General features: G+C 51.8%; 1 pseudogene; it reads left to right on the forward strand.

Moving 5' to 3' along the window:
- Positions 1-7,145: 7,145 nt before the first annotated feature.
- On the forward strand, positions 7,146-9,863 carry LOC118232544 (annotated as a pseudogene).
- The last annotated feature ends 2,000 nt before the right edge of the window (positions 9,864-11,863 follow it).

The raw sequence follows: 11,863 nt of genomic DNA on the forward strand, positions 1-11,863 counted from the left end.
CAAGACTCAGATTTGGACATACCGGTCTGAACAGTACACTATTCAAAATAGGTAAGCATAATACAGGCAGGTGCGACTACTGTGGGCAATTGAAAACAGTAGAACATGTTATGCTACACTGTCAGAAATATGAGACAGAAAGAAGGCATCTGATTCAAAACCTTAGAAAGATAAATGTACAATTCGATATAAAAGGTATTCTACAAAAGAGCTCAGGAAGTGTGTTATCGAATCCTATTACAGTATCTTAGAGTTACTAATTTGATTGAGAGGATATGAGTTGACATTCTGATTCACACTCCATACCAGATGGTGGAGGTAATGCACCAATTAATTGTTTGCCAACCGCCAATAAACCCCAAAGAAGAAGAAGAAGAAGAAGAAGAAGACGATTCAGGTACTGGGTCCTTGTATTCCGCCTGCATGTGTTCTGCCTGCCTGTGTTCCGCTTGCCTGTGTTCTGCCTGTGTTTTACCTACCTCTGTTCTGCCTGCGTTCTGCCCTGACTGTTCTGCCCTCTTGTGTGTTCCTTGTGCTTTGTTTGTTTTCAAGGATTTCAAGTTTGTTTCTAGTGTTTTGAGTTCCTCGTGGTTTTTTCTGTTTTAAGTATTTTTTTAGTTTTCTTTTGTATTTGCCCCTCTTGGCCTTTTGTTTGTTCTCGGTTTTGTGTTGAAATTAAAGCCTTCGTTCAAAATGTACCTTTTGGACTTTCTGTGTTTTTTTACTCTGCGCTTGGGTCCTACCTGCCAAACCCTGACAGAAGGATCCAGCCAATGTCGGACCCAGCTGAGCCTTTTTTTTCCTGTGTTTTTTTTTTTTTTTTTGTTCAGCATGCCACCGGTTTGGAGTAAACCGGTGGTCCCTGATAGGCCCTCCTGAACCCGCCCTGCCTCAGGACAGGCCCCCTTGTCTGGGCTGGAGGTAAGGTAAGAGCGTGTCAGCGTCCGCCAGGGGTTGCATACTGCGGAGGAGTATGTGGCCGAGTAGATGGCCCAAAGAATCTCTCTGCAAACTCTTCCAGGACATTACATTACATTACATTACAGGCATTTGGCAGACGCTTTTATCCAGAGCGACACACAACAAAGTGTATAACCAAAACCAGGAACAGGTGTGTTGAAAACCCTAGAGGGAAGTACAGTTTCAAGTGCAGGGAACGACCACATAGTATAATTGGACCCTGTAGGTTCATCTGATTAACACAACGAAAACAGCAACAAATCAGTCTATGCAAACAAAACAAGCAATATTTGAGTAGGCACAAGTGCAAGATAAACAGCTTACCTAGCCACAACCCTAAGATTATATAGTCAATTAGAGACTACAGGGAGGTAGGGAGGGATGGGGAGAGGTGCAGCCTGAAGAGGTGAGTCTTCAGTCATCGTTTGAAGGTGGTCAGGGTCTCAGCTATTCTGACTTCCACGGGAAGGTCATTCCACCATCGTGGATTACAGGGCCAAGGGATGTGGTGTATAAGGAGAAGAGAAGGGGACCAAGGACTGAGCCCTGGCGACCTCCCGTGGCAAGGGGGCGGGGCAGCGATACTCTACCAGCCCAGGCAACCTGGAAGGAGCGATCGGAGAGATAGGACTCAATCCAGTCAAGGGCTGTGCCGCAGATCCCTGTTGCTGCCAGGGAGGACAGGAGGATGGAGTGCTCCACAGTGCCGAAAGCAGCTGAGGGATCTAGCAGAATCAGGACAGAGGAGAGGGAGGCTACTTGTGCGGCATGAAGTGACTCACTAACAGTGGCCGGGCCTGAAACCGGACTGGTGGGAGTCGAGCAGGTTATTCTGAGAAAAGAAAGCAGAGAGTTGATTAGATGCAGCTCGTTCAAGTGTTTTGGATAGAAAAGGAAGGAGAGATACCGGTCGGTAGTTCTGGATGACAGAGGGGTCTAGTGTGGGCTTCTTCAGCAGTGGGGTGATGTGGGCCCTCTTGAAGGATGAGGGGAAGCATCCAGAAGACAGGGAGGAGTTCACAAGGGAGGTGACAAATGGGAGGATATTTGGTGTGATTGCCTGGAGGAGAGATGAGGGGATAGTGACAAGAGCACAGGTGGTAGGGCGGTGGGAGAGCAGGAGCTGGGAAACATCAGAGTCTGTGAGGGGAGAGACTGTGGAGAAACAGGGGGAGGGCGCAGAGGGGGCGGAGGGCACAGAGGGGGCGGAGGGGGCAAAGGAGCTGCGGATGTCTGCTATCTTCTCATCAAAGAATACTGCAAAGTCATGTGCAGTGAAGGAGGACTGAGGTGGGGGAGGAGGCATGCTGAGGAGAGAGGAGAAAATAGAGAACAGTTGACGAGGGTTAGAATTTTGGTTTGATAGAAATTAGCCTTGGCGGCAGTGACCTCAGAGGAAAACACTGTCAGGAGAGACTAATAGGTTGAAAGGTCAAATGGGTCCCGGATTTCCCCCACTTCCTCTCAGCAGCGCGGAAACTGGAGGTGCGTAGGGTGTCAGACATCCATGGACTGGGAGGGGATGAGCGTGCTGGCCTAGGGACAAGAGGACAGAGAGAGTCGAGTGCTGAGGAGAGAGATGAAATTAGGGTGGATGATGCAGAGTCAGTGGGGAGATTGGAGAATGATAGAAAGGGGGGAGGGAAACAGTGACTCTGGGAGCAAGAGAAGAGGGTGAGAGCGAGCGGAGGTTACGACGGACAGTGACAGTGGGGGTGGGAGGAGGAGAGGGAGGATGGGGAGCAAGAGGGAGGGAGAAGGAGATGAAGTGGTGATCAGATGTATGCACAGGGGTAACCGTGAGATTGGAGCTGGAGCAGTTCCTCAGGAAGATCTGATCTAGGAGGTTGCCTGCCTTGTGGGTTGGGGGAGAGTGTTGCAGGGAGAGGTCGAAGGATTGGAGTAGTGGTAGAAATGCAGCAGACTGGGAGGCCTCTAGGTGGATGTTGAAATCTCCCAGGAGGATCAGCGGGGTGCCGTCCTCAGGGAAGGAGCTGAGCAGGGTGTCTAGCTCATCCAGGAAACTTTCTAGGGGCCCCGGAGGAGGATAAATAACAACAATATAGAGGTTAGTAGGGTAGGCGATAGAGACAGGATGATATTCAAAAGTGGATATAGACAGATCAGAGAGGGGGAGAACAGAGAATTTCCAAGTGGGGGAGATCAACAAACCAGTACCACCACCACGGCCAGATGGTCGGGGGGTGTGGGAGAAGGAGTAGGAGGACGAGAGGGCAGCAGGAGTAGCAGAGTTGTCTGGTGTGATCCAGGTCTCTGTGAGGGCAAGGAACTGAAGCGATAGGAGGGAGGCATAGGCAGAAATGAAGTCATGAGGGACGGCCTGAGGGACGGCCTGAGGGACGCCCTTCTGGGCGGGATATTTCACTCGGGGCTTGACAGATCTTTAGACCTCGAAGCCCTCATGGCTTCGGCTCTCTGGTGGGAGAATTACATTCGAGAGCATAAATAGAAGTCTCCACCACCCAGTGTCCAGAAGCCTCCGCGGTCCAATGTCCAGGAGGTTTCAGTGCCCGATGTCCAAGAGCTTCCTTGGTCCTGTGTCCCAAAGCTGTTGCTGCCCAGTGTCCAGCAGGAGCTGCCTGCCCTGTCCCGTGTCCAGCAGGAGCTGCCTGCCCTGGCCCGCCCCGTGTCCAGCAGGAGCTGCCTGCCCTGCCCTGTGTCCCCGAGCTCTCACTGCGGCCCAGTTTCCCTGTGCCTTCTACTGTCCCTGTGCCTTCAGTCCAGGGGTCCTCACTGCCCAGTGTGCAGGAGAAGCCGCCTGTCCAGTCCAGCGTCCAGCAGGGGCCGCCTGCCCAATCCAGCGTCCAGTAGGGGCCGTCTGCCCAGTCCAGCATCCAGCAGGGGCCGCCTGTCCAGCCCAGTGTTTCAGAGCTCCTACTGCCCAGTGTTCCAGAGCCTCCCCGGCCCAGGGTCCAGAAACCCCGGTCGTCCAGTTACCCGGAGTATGCCACCCTAGCGCCTGGTGCACCTCCCTCGCTGACTCCGTTCGTGGATGCTGCAAGTCAGCACAATGGCCCTCCTGTGTTCCGGCTCCCTGGAGCACCTCCACGGCCACACCCTGGAGGGCATTCCCCCTTAGGGATGGGGTCATCCCCTGGACTGTTTAATGGCTAGTCCACCTACCCCATTGTTTGTCTGCCTGCATGCCTATCTGTCTGTCTGTCTACCCGTTTGTCAGTCAACCAGTATGTTTGCCTGTCTGTCCACCCCTCAGGCTGTCGACCTGTCGGCCAGTCTGTATACCCGCCTGTCTACCTGTCTGTCTGTATGTCAGTCTGCCTGCCTGTTGTCCTGTCTGCCCGTCTGTCAGTCCCTTTGTCAGTCTTTGGGTTCGCCCCTCTCTTTCCCTGTCTGTCTGTCGCTTAGCGTATCTGTCTGTCTTGCGGTGTGTGTCCCTGCCTGCCTGTCGGTTTGTCTACCTATTTGTTAGGTCTCCCTGCCCAGTTCCGTGTTTGTCTGAGTCCAGTTCCTGTCTTGTCCAGTCCAGTCCCGTTCCTGTCTTGTCCCGGGTCCTGTTCCTGTGCCCGGTCCTGTCCGAGTCCCGCTCCAGTTCATGTGCCTGGCCCTGTCCGGGTCCCACTCCAGTTCCTGTGCCCGGCGCTATCCGGGTTCTGCTCCTGTTCCTGTGCCCGGTCCCGTCCGGATTCCGCTTCTGTTCCTGTGCCAGGTCCCGTCCAGGTTCTGCCCCTGTTCCTGTTCCCGGTTCCGTCCAGGTTCCGCCCCTGTTCCTGTGCCCGGTCCCGTCTGGGTTCCGCCCCTGTTCCTGTGCCCGGTCCCGTCTGGGTTCCGCCCCTGTTCCTGTGCCCGGTCCCGTCCGGGTTCCGCCCCTGTTCCTCAATCCAGTCCGGATCCCGTCCTGTCTCCAGTCCAGTCCGGATCCCGACCTGTCTCCAGTCCAGTCCAGATCCCGACCTGTCTCCAGTCCAGTCCGGATCCCGTACTGTCTCCAGTCCAGTCTGGATCCCATACTGTCTCCAGTCCAGTCCGGATCCCGTGCTGTCTCAGTCCCGAGTCTGTTTCTGTCCGTTCCAGTCCCGAGTCCATTTTTGTACATTCCAGTCCCGAGTCCATTTCTGTCCGTTCCAGTCTTGAGTCCGGTCCTGTTTCTGTCCTGTCCTGTTCCATTTGTTTCCCATTCAGTCTAGTCCCATCCTGTGTGTCACCCCCTCCCCAGGTCAGTCTTCTGGGACATCGGGAGACGTCCCTTATGGGGGGGGGGGGTATTGTCAGGATTCTGCTCTTGTTTCTGTTTTTCCTTTTTGGGCCGCCAGATGGTGTCTCGTTATCCCTTCCCCCTCTGGGTTATTTGTGCATTGAGTTCACCTGTGTCTTGTTATCCCCGTCTATTTAAGTTCTTTGTTTCTCTGACTCGGGTGCTCGTTCCTTGTGTTCCGCCTGCTTGTGTTCCGCCTGTCTGTGTTGTGCTTGTGTTCTACCTGCCTCTGTTCTGCCTGCGTTTTGTCCTGACTGTTTTCTGCCCTCATTGTGTGTTCCTTGTGCTTCGTGTGTTTTCAAGGATTTCTAGTGTTTTGAGTTCCTAGTTTTTTCTGTTCTAAGTATTTTTTAGTTTTCTTTTGTATTTGCCCTTGGTGGCCTTTTGTTTGTTCTTGGTTCTGTGTTGAAATTAAAGCCTTCGTTTAAAATATACCTTTTGGACTTTCTGTGTTTTTTTACTCTGCATTTGGGTCCTACCTGCCAAACCCTGACACTAATGTACTTTCTATGTCCCTGTCGAGGTCATTGATATAAATGAGGAAGAGCAGTGGTCCCAGGACTGATCCTTGTGGGACTCCACTTCTAACAGCTCCCTGCTCAGATAATATTCCTCCTAATACTACTCTTTGTGTTCTACCCTGTAGGCAGTTCCGATTCCAGTCTTAAATACAATACTAATTCCTACTGTCTTCATTTTACTAACAAGTCTCTCATGTGGTACCTTATCAAATACCTTTTGAAAATCTAAGTAGATAATATCATACGCCTTGCTATAATCAAAACACTTCTTCAAAGAATGTCAAAGGGTTTGTCAGAAATGACCTTCCCTTACAAAAATCATGCTGGCTATCCCTTAGGATGTTGCTATTTTAAAGAAATACTTCCAACTTGTCTCTAATGATAGATTCCAGTATTTTACATATTATGGAAGTTAAACTTACAGGCCTGTAGTTTCTTGGATCAGTATGGTTCTTATATATTGGTATTATATTACCATGCATCCAGTCCTCAGGTATTTCTCCTGTTTCTAAGGACTGCCTAAAAATACCTGCCAGTGGTTTAAAAATGATCTCAGCTTACTCTTGTTTTAAGGTAGTTGAACCTTGTCTTTTGATTAGACACTTTTCAATTTTCACCTGGTTGGTAGTTGTACATTTTGATAAAGGTTGATCCAAACAGTTTGCTCTGCCTATCAATGAATTTGGTGATTTGAGTGATAATTCATATCTTTGATAATAATTACCAAATCAAATTAAATAAATATATGTAACAAGTTCTGCAGTCCTTCTCCCCACAAACCACACAATCCGTCGTTTTTAAACGCACACAGGCTTTATTGTGTGTTCGATACAAAACACAGAGAGAATGGCATGAGTAACGCAAGGCATTGTGGCATTTTAGGACATGGAAGAGTGGAATGGTGAATAATTACTGTATTATCAACTGCCATAACCGTTGTCACGACCGGCGTGGGAAACGGATTGCCAATGGAGTGCGATTTTTCAGCTTTCCAGCTTGGAAGCAAAACAATGGAACTCAGGTCGCCGAGTTAACAAAGAGGCGTCACATGGCATGCGTAGCAGCTGTAAGACGAACAAACATCACCTTCAGCAATATTTCCTGACACATGTTTGTGTTTTCACGGCATTTTCACACACGTAAGTTATAATCAAAACACATTTAACTGTTATGTGGTTACCGCTAGCTCCGCATACATGGCATAGGGTAGCCAAGCTGTGTTGTTTGTTGTTGGATTGTTGCTACACAGCTAACTTTGCACAACTAGCTGGCTGCATAGCTGCATAACTAATCAAAGAAATACTGTGTGTTTTTTTTCAGGCAAACCAGCCTATGAAGTGCTACAGTGTCATCCTGACTGGGTACCTTCATTACACCTCGGGCACACAGAAGCCAAAGCAATGCACACTGAGCGGTTTAACCAGAGAACAATGAAACAGCAAGCTCTCACAGGGAACAACACTGCACGTGCAGCACAAATGGATGAAGCAGCACCACAGGATGTAGCTGGAGAGAGGTCAGAGATGGATGAAGCAACACCACCGGATCTAGCTGGCCAGAGATCAGAGATGGATGAAGCTGCACCACCGGATGTAGCTTCACAGACATCACAGGTAGATGAAGCTGCACAGAGGTCAGAGGTGGATGAAGCTGCATCAAAGGACAACACTGGAGAACAGCAGGAATGCAGTTTTTGTAGCCGCAGGCATGCCGAAATTAACCACTTGTTGGACGAGAACAGGATACTGAAGGAAGAGCTCTCCCAAAAGAAGATGCATGAGCATTTCTTGAAAGATGATGACGTGAAGACCAAGGACTACACTGGGCTTCCATGTTTCGCTGTTGTGATGGGTGTGCTGTTGCAGCTTCTTCCCTGCCTACCACAGACAGGCCGAAAACTTTCTCCTTTTCAAATGCTCCTCTTAACTCTGATGTGCCTGAGGCTGAAACTGCCAATCCAGCACATTGCACACCTCTTCTGCATAGACCGAAAGACTGTCCACCATGTTCAGAGACACCATAGGTGCACTGTTTACACACCTCAGCCCTTTGGTGCACTGGCCAGAGAGACATTGCTTGCAAGGCAGCATACCACATCAGTTTGTGGAGACTTTTGGCATGTTGCAGTTATTGTGGACTGCTTTGAAATTAACATTGAGAGAGCATCAAATCTGAAAGCTAGAGCACACAAGACATTTTACCCCTACAAACACAAGCACACCATAAAGTATCTTATTGGCATTACACCATAAGGAGCTATCTCTTTCATTTCCAAAGGGTGGGGAGGTTGTGCCAGTGACAAGCATGTGACTGAGAACAGTGGCCTTCTTATGTTGCATAACACGTTACCATAATAAATGATGGAAAATCATAGCCATGGCTCACTTGCTGAAGGTGGCTTAACAGGGTCTGCATAATGATGGTAGTAGTCCTCCATTCCAGAAAGACAAACGGCTTTCCTGTGAGTGTGCAAAATCTGAAGTAAGGGTGACAGGTCCGAAATTGTTTTTTTTGGGGTCACGCTGCAGCCAACACGAGTCTATATCCCTGACATTCTTCTCTCTCCACTGATGCACTTGTTGAGTGTCTTCTTAGCTGCATCAGAGGAGAAGTCGATCTTGTATCCCACCTCCTCTTGGACCTTGTCCACACTAGTGGGCATCATCCAGTAGGCTGGAACGTCAGTGACTGTCTTGGTCCCCCATATCTGCACTGCTACTACAATTTTAAACAGGAGAGGCCCAACATAAATATGTGCAAGACTCTGCTATGCCAGTCATGCATGTGCAGTGTGCACACTCCACTTGGCCACTGGAACTGAGGATCACCCATGGCTTGAGCGGAGGTTCATTGAGGCGTTGAGAGTGCAAAACCTAAGACATAAATAACATTTAAATAAGTGTAAAATGAATGATAAAAAACAATCAAAATAGCCTTCACATTTACAGCTAATCACCACTACAGAAACTAGTCCAAAACAGTGCAGAAACAACAGCAACAACAACAGTGTTTTGGCTGGAAAGCACACTTAGTGAAAGTAAACAACTTAACCAAAATGTGGCCAAAGTGAAAGACAAACTGTAATGACTAAATATGATGCAGTGTTGGCCTTGGAAAAATAAGTTGTTTTGTTGAGTTTAGAGTGGTGACACAGAGAGGTGTGTGTGTGGTGAGTGGCGATTACCTACCTTAGTGCGAACGACGGTTTTCTGGTTATTGACTCCGAAAATCTGCAGGTCCTGAACCCATCCATTTGTAAACTGAAGGTGGGCCTCAAGAGATTTATAATTTATGAACTACTCGAATGTGTAAGTGCTCACACCACAAACAAGGTAGGAAAACACATCTGGAAATGTTACTGGTGGTAGCTCGTTGAGATCACTCGACCACTCTTTGTGTTTGTGTGTTCACGTGTGCTCGGGTTTCTCTTCATCACGCACAAATCTACTGCCCTCTATTGGAGGACAGTGGGTTTGTGAGTTGGTGGTGTGCAGTCAGAGCAGACGTGCCTCTCTCTCTTCTCTCTCTCTCTCTCTCTCTCCTTCCTCTCTCTCTCGGAAGGTCTGGTGTAGTGGCGCAGTACCAGTGGCTTGACCGCGGCTGTGTCCACTGCATCAGGCCGGCGGACCAGGCCGGACCCACAGCGTTGGGGATAGGCAGGTATCAGTGGCGTGACCGCGGCCTGCTGATTCCCCAACGCCGAAGCCAGGACAGCGCTCGGAGGACCCCTGCCAGAAGACTCCCGCCATCCGGGGACCAAACCACTGCTGCGGACGACCATCGCCGGAGACCAGAGGGGAGTTCAGCGCCGCCCGGAGAGAAGGCCCTTAGCGGCTCGCTCTCCGGGCTACACCATCTTCACCGAGTCTTCGCCATCGGTTCCTGGCTCCCCTCCTCTGCTCTCCAGGCCGCAGCAGGACCATCGGGTGGACCCGGAGGACGAGGCCGAGGAGCAGGCAGACGGGGGACCCGAGGACCTCCCCACAACGACGGCGGCGGCACCCGGATCCAGCCAGACCAGCTATACGGATCAACGCCTGGTGCCAGCTACCGGAAGGGAGGTCCCACTGCACCTCGTGGAGCCGACCCCTGATCGGCTCCCTTGGTGCGGCAACGTTGGTCCCCCTTGGAAGGACCAGCATCTCTGAGCGCTGTTCCTGTGCTTCCCCCCCATCTACTTAGGTCCGGCCTGAGAGAGAGGGAGGATGGCTACGGGACCGCAGCCGGGAGTCCGACGCCACAACGCCGTCCGGATGACGCTGCAGAACAGTGGAGAAGGGGGCAGCGGTGCTAGTGGAACCCCCCAGGTGGCACAAGGGGCAACGGGCGCAGCCGGAAGGGGCGCCGCAGAGCCAGCAGCTACTGGGGGGGCAAGCAATACCGCTGCCCCCAACGGCAACAGGAGAGTGACAGGTATGACCCGCCTAGAGTTCAGCCGGGCAGTGCTTCAGCGAGCCATGGGCTTTGTGCCTGGCGACCTGAACTGCCTGGTGAAGGTTCCGGGCAACGCAGACATCTTTGAGATCAGTTTCCGGTCTGCAAATATCCTGGAGAGGTTCTGGAACCTCTATAGAGAGGGGAAGGGTAAGGCTCCCCTCAGTGTTTTTGACGTAGAGCCCCTGTCTGACATCGAAAACAAGGTGGTCACTGTGCAGTTTTACAACGAAGCTGTGCAGGACCACGATGTGAGTACGTGGTTGGGCAGGTATGGTCTTGTTAGATCTGAAGCCCGGAGAGTCCTTGATGAGGACGGAGTCTGGACCGGAGCCAGGAAATGGCTGGTCCAACTCAAGCCCGACCCCTCTGCACCTGGGGGGGTATGCCACATCCCCAGCACCTCCTCCAGTTCCGAGGCCTGGATGTTAGCAGTGAGATCGCACGGACTCGGCAGAGCCTCACCACCCTCTACCGGGAAGAGCGGGAAAAATTTACTTTCCGCTCCAAACTCCAGGGCCTCGAGGAGGATGAGAAGTGCACACGGTTTTTCTTCCGCAGGGCGCGGTCTAAGACTAATAACATCTTGTCTCTCTATAACAACAGAGGTGTGGTGGTGTCTGAAGAGGCGGAGGTCCGGGAGGTGGCCCGGGAGTTCTACGGGGGCCTCTATAGTGAGAGGCCCTCCGATGGGGCTCTCATGGACACCTTCCTGGGCGGCCTTGACAGACGTCTGGGTGACGAGCGGATGGACTCGGAGTTGAGCACCGAGGAGCTCACCCGGGCCGTGCTCTCCCTTAACCAACATAAAGCTCCGGGTCCTGACGGAATCCCAGCCGAGTTCTACCAAACTTACTGGGATCTCCTGAAGGAGGACGTGGCTGAAGTCTTCAGAGCGGCGTACAGGGAGGGGCGGTTGGGGGCCTCACTGAGACAGAGCTTAGTAGCTCTTGTCCCAAAGAAGGGGGACCTGAAGGACCTCCGCAACTGGCGGCCGATCAACCTCCTCTCAGTCGACTATAAGATCATGGCGAAGGCGCTGATGAGGAGGTTCCAAGGCCTGATTACATCGGTGATCGGACCGGACCAGACCTGCAGCGTGCAGGGGAGGTCCATTAACGACAACCTGCTCCTCGTGAGGGATTTAATCATCCACTCCGGGGAGCGACGGTCCCCCTTGTGCCTTCTCAGCCTCGACCAGGAGAAGGCATTTGACCGGGTGAGTCATGTGTGCCTGGAGAGAGTGCTAGAGAGAATGAACATCCCTGGCCCCCTCCGGCGTTGGATAAAGATCTGCCTGACTGACATAACGGGCAGAGTGGTTGTCAACAGGCAGCCCTCTGCCCCGTTTGCCATCAGGTCTGGCGTCAGGCAGGGGTGCCCTCTAGCATCTCTCCTGTACGTCATCTACCTGGAACCGTTTCTCCAGGCCATCAGGGCCAGCCCCGGAGTGGCGGGTTACCCGCTGCCGGGGGCTAGAGGAGAGCGGCTAAAGGTGATGGCGTACATGGACGACATTACCATCGTCGCCACAGATAGTCGCTCCATCGCTTGTGCCACCAAGGTGTTGGACGACTTCTGTGTGGCCACTGGCGCCCTGGTCAACAGGGACAAGAGTGAACTGTTTCTGTCTCCTTATTATAGTGAGCCTCTAACCGCTTCCTTCCCTGTACGCAGAAATAACATCAAGCTCCTGGGGGTGACCTTCCAGGCT

The sequence above is a fragment of the Anguilla anguilla genome, chromosome 7 (assembly GCF_013347855.1).
Source record: "Anguilla anguilla isolate fAngAng1 chromosome 7, fAngAng1.pri, whole genome shotgun sequence".
In the NCBI taxonomy this organism is placed as follows: Eukaryota; Metazoa; Chordata; class Actinopteri; order Anguilliformes; family Anguillidae; genus Anguilla; species Anguilla anguilla.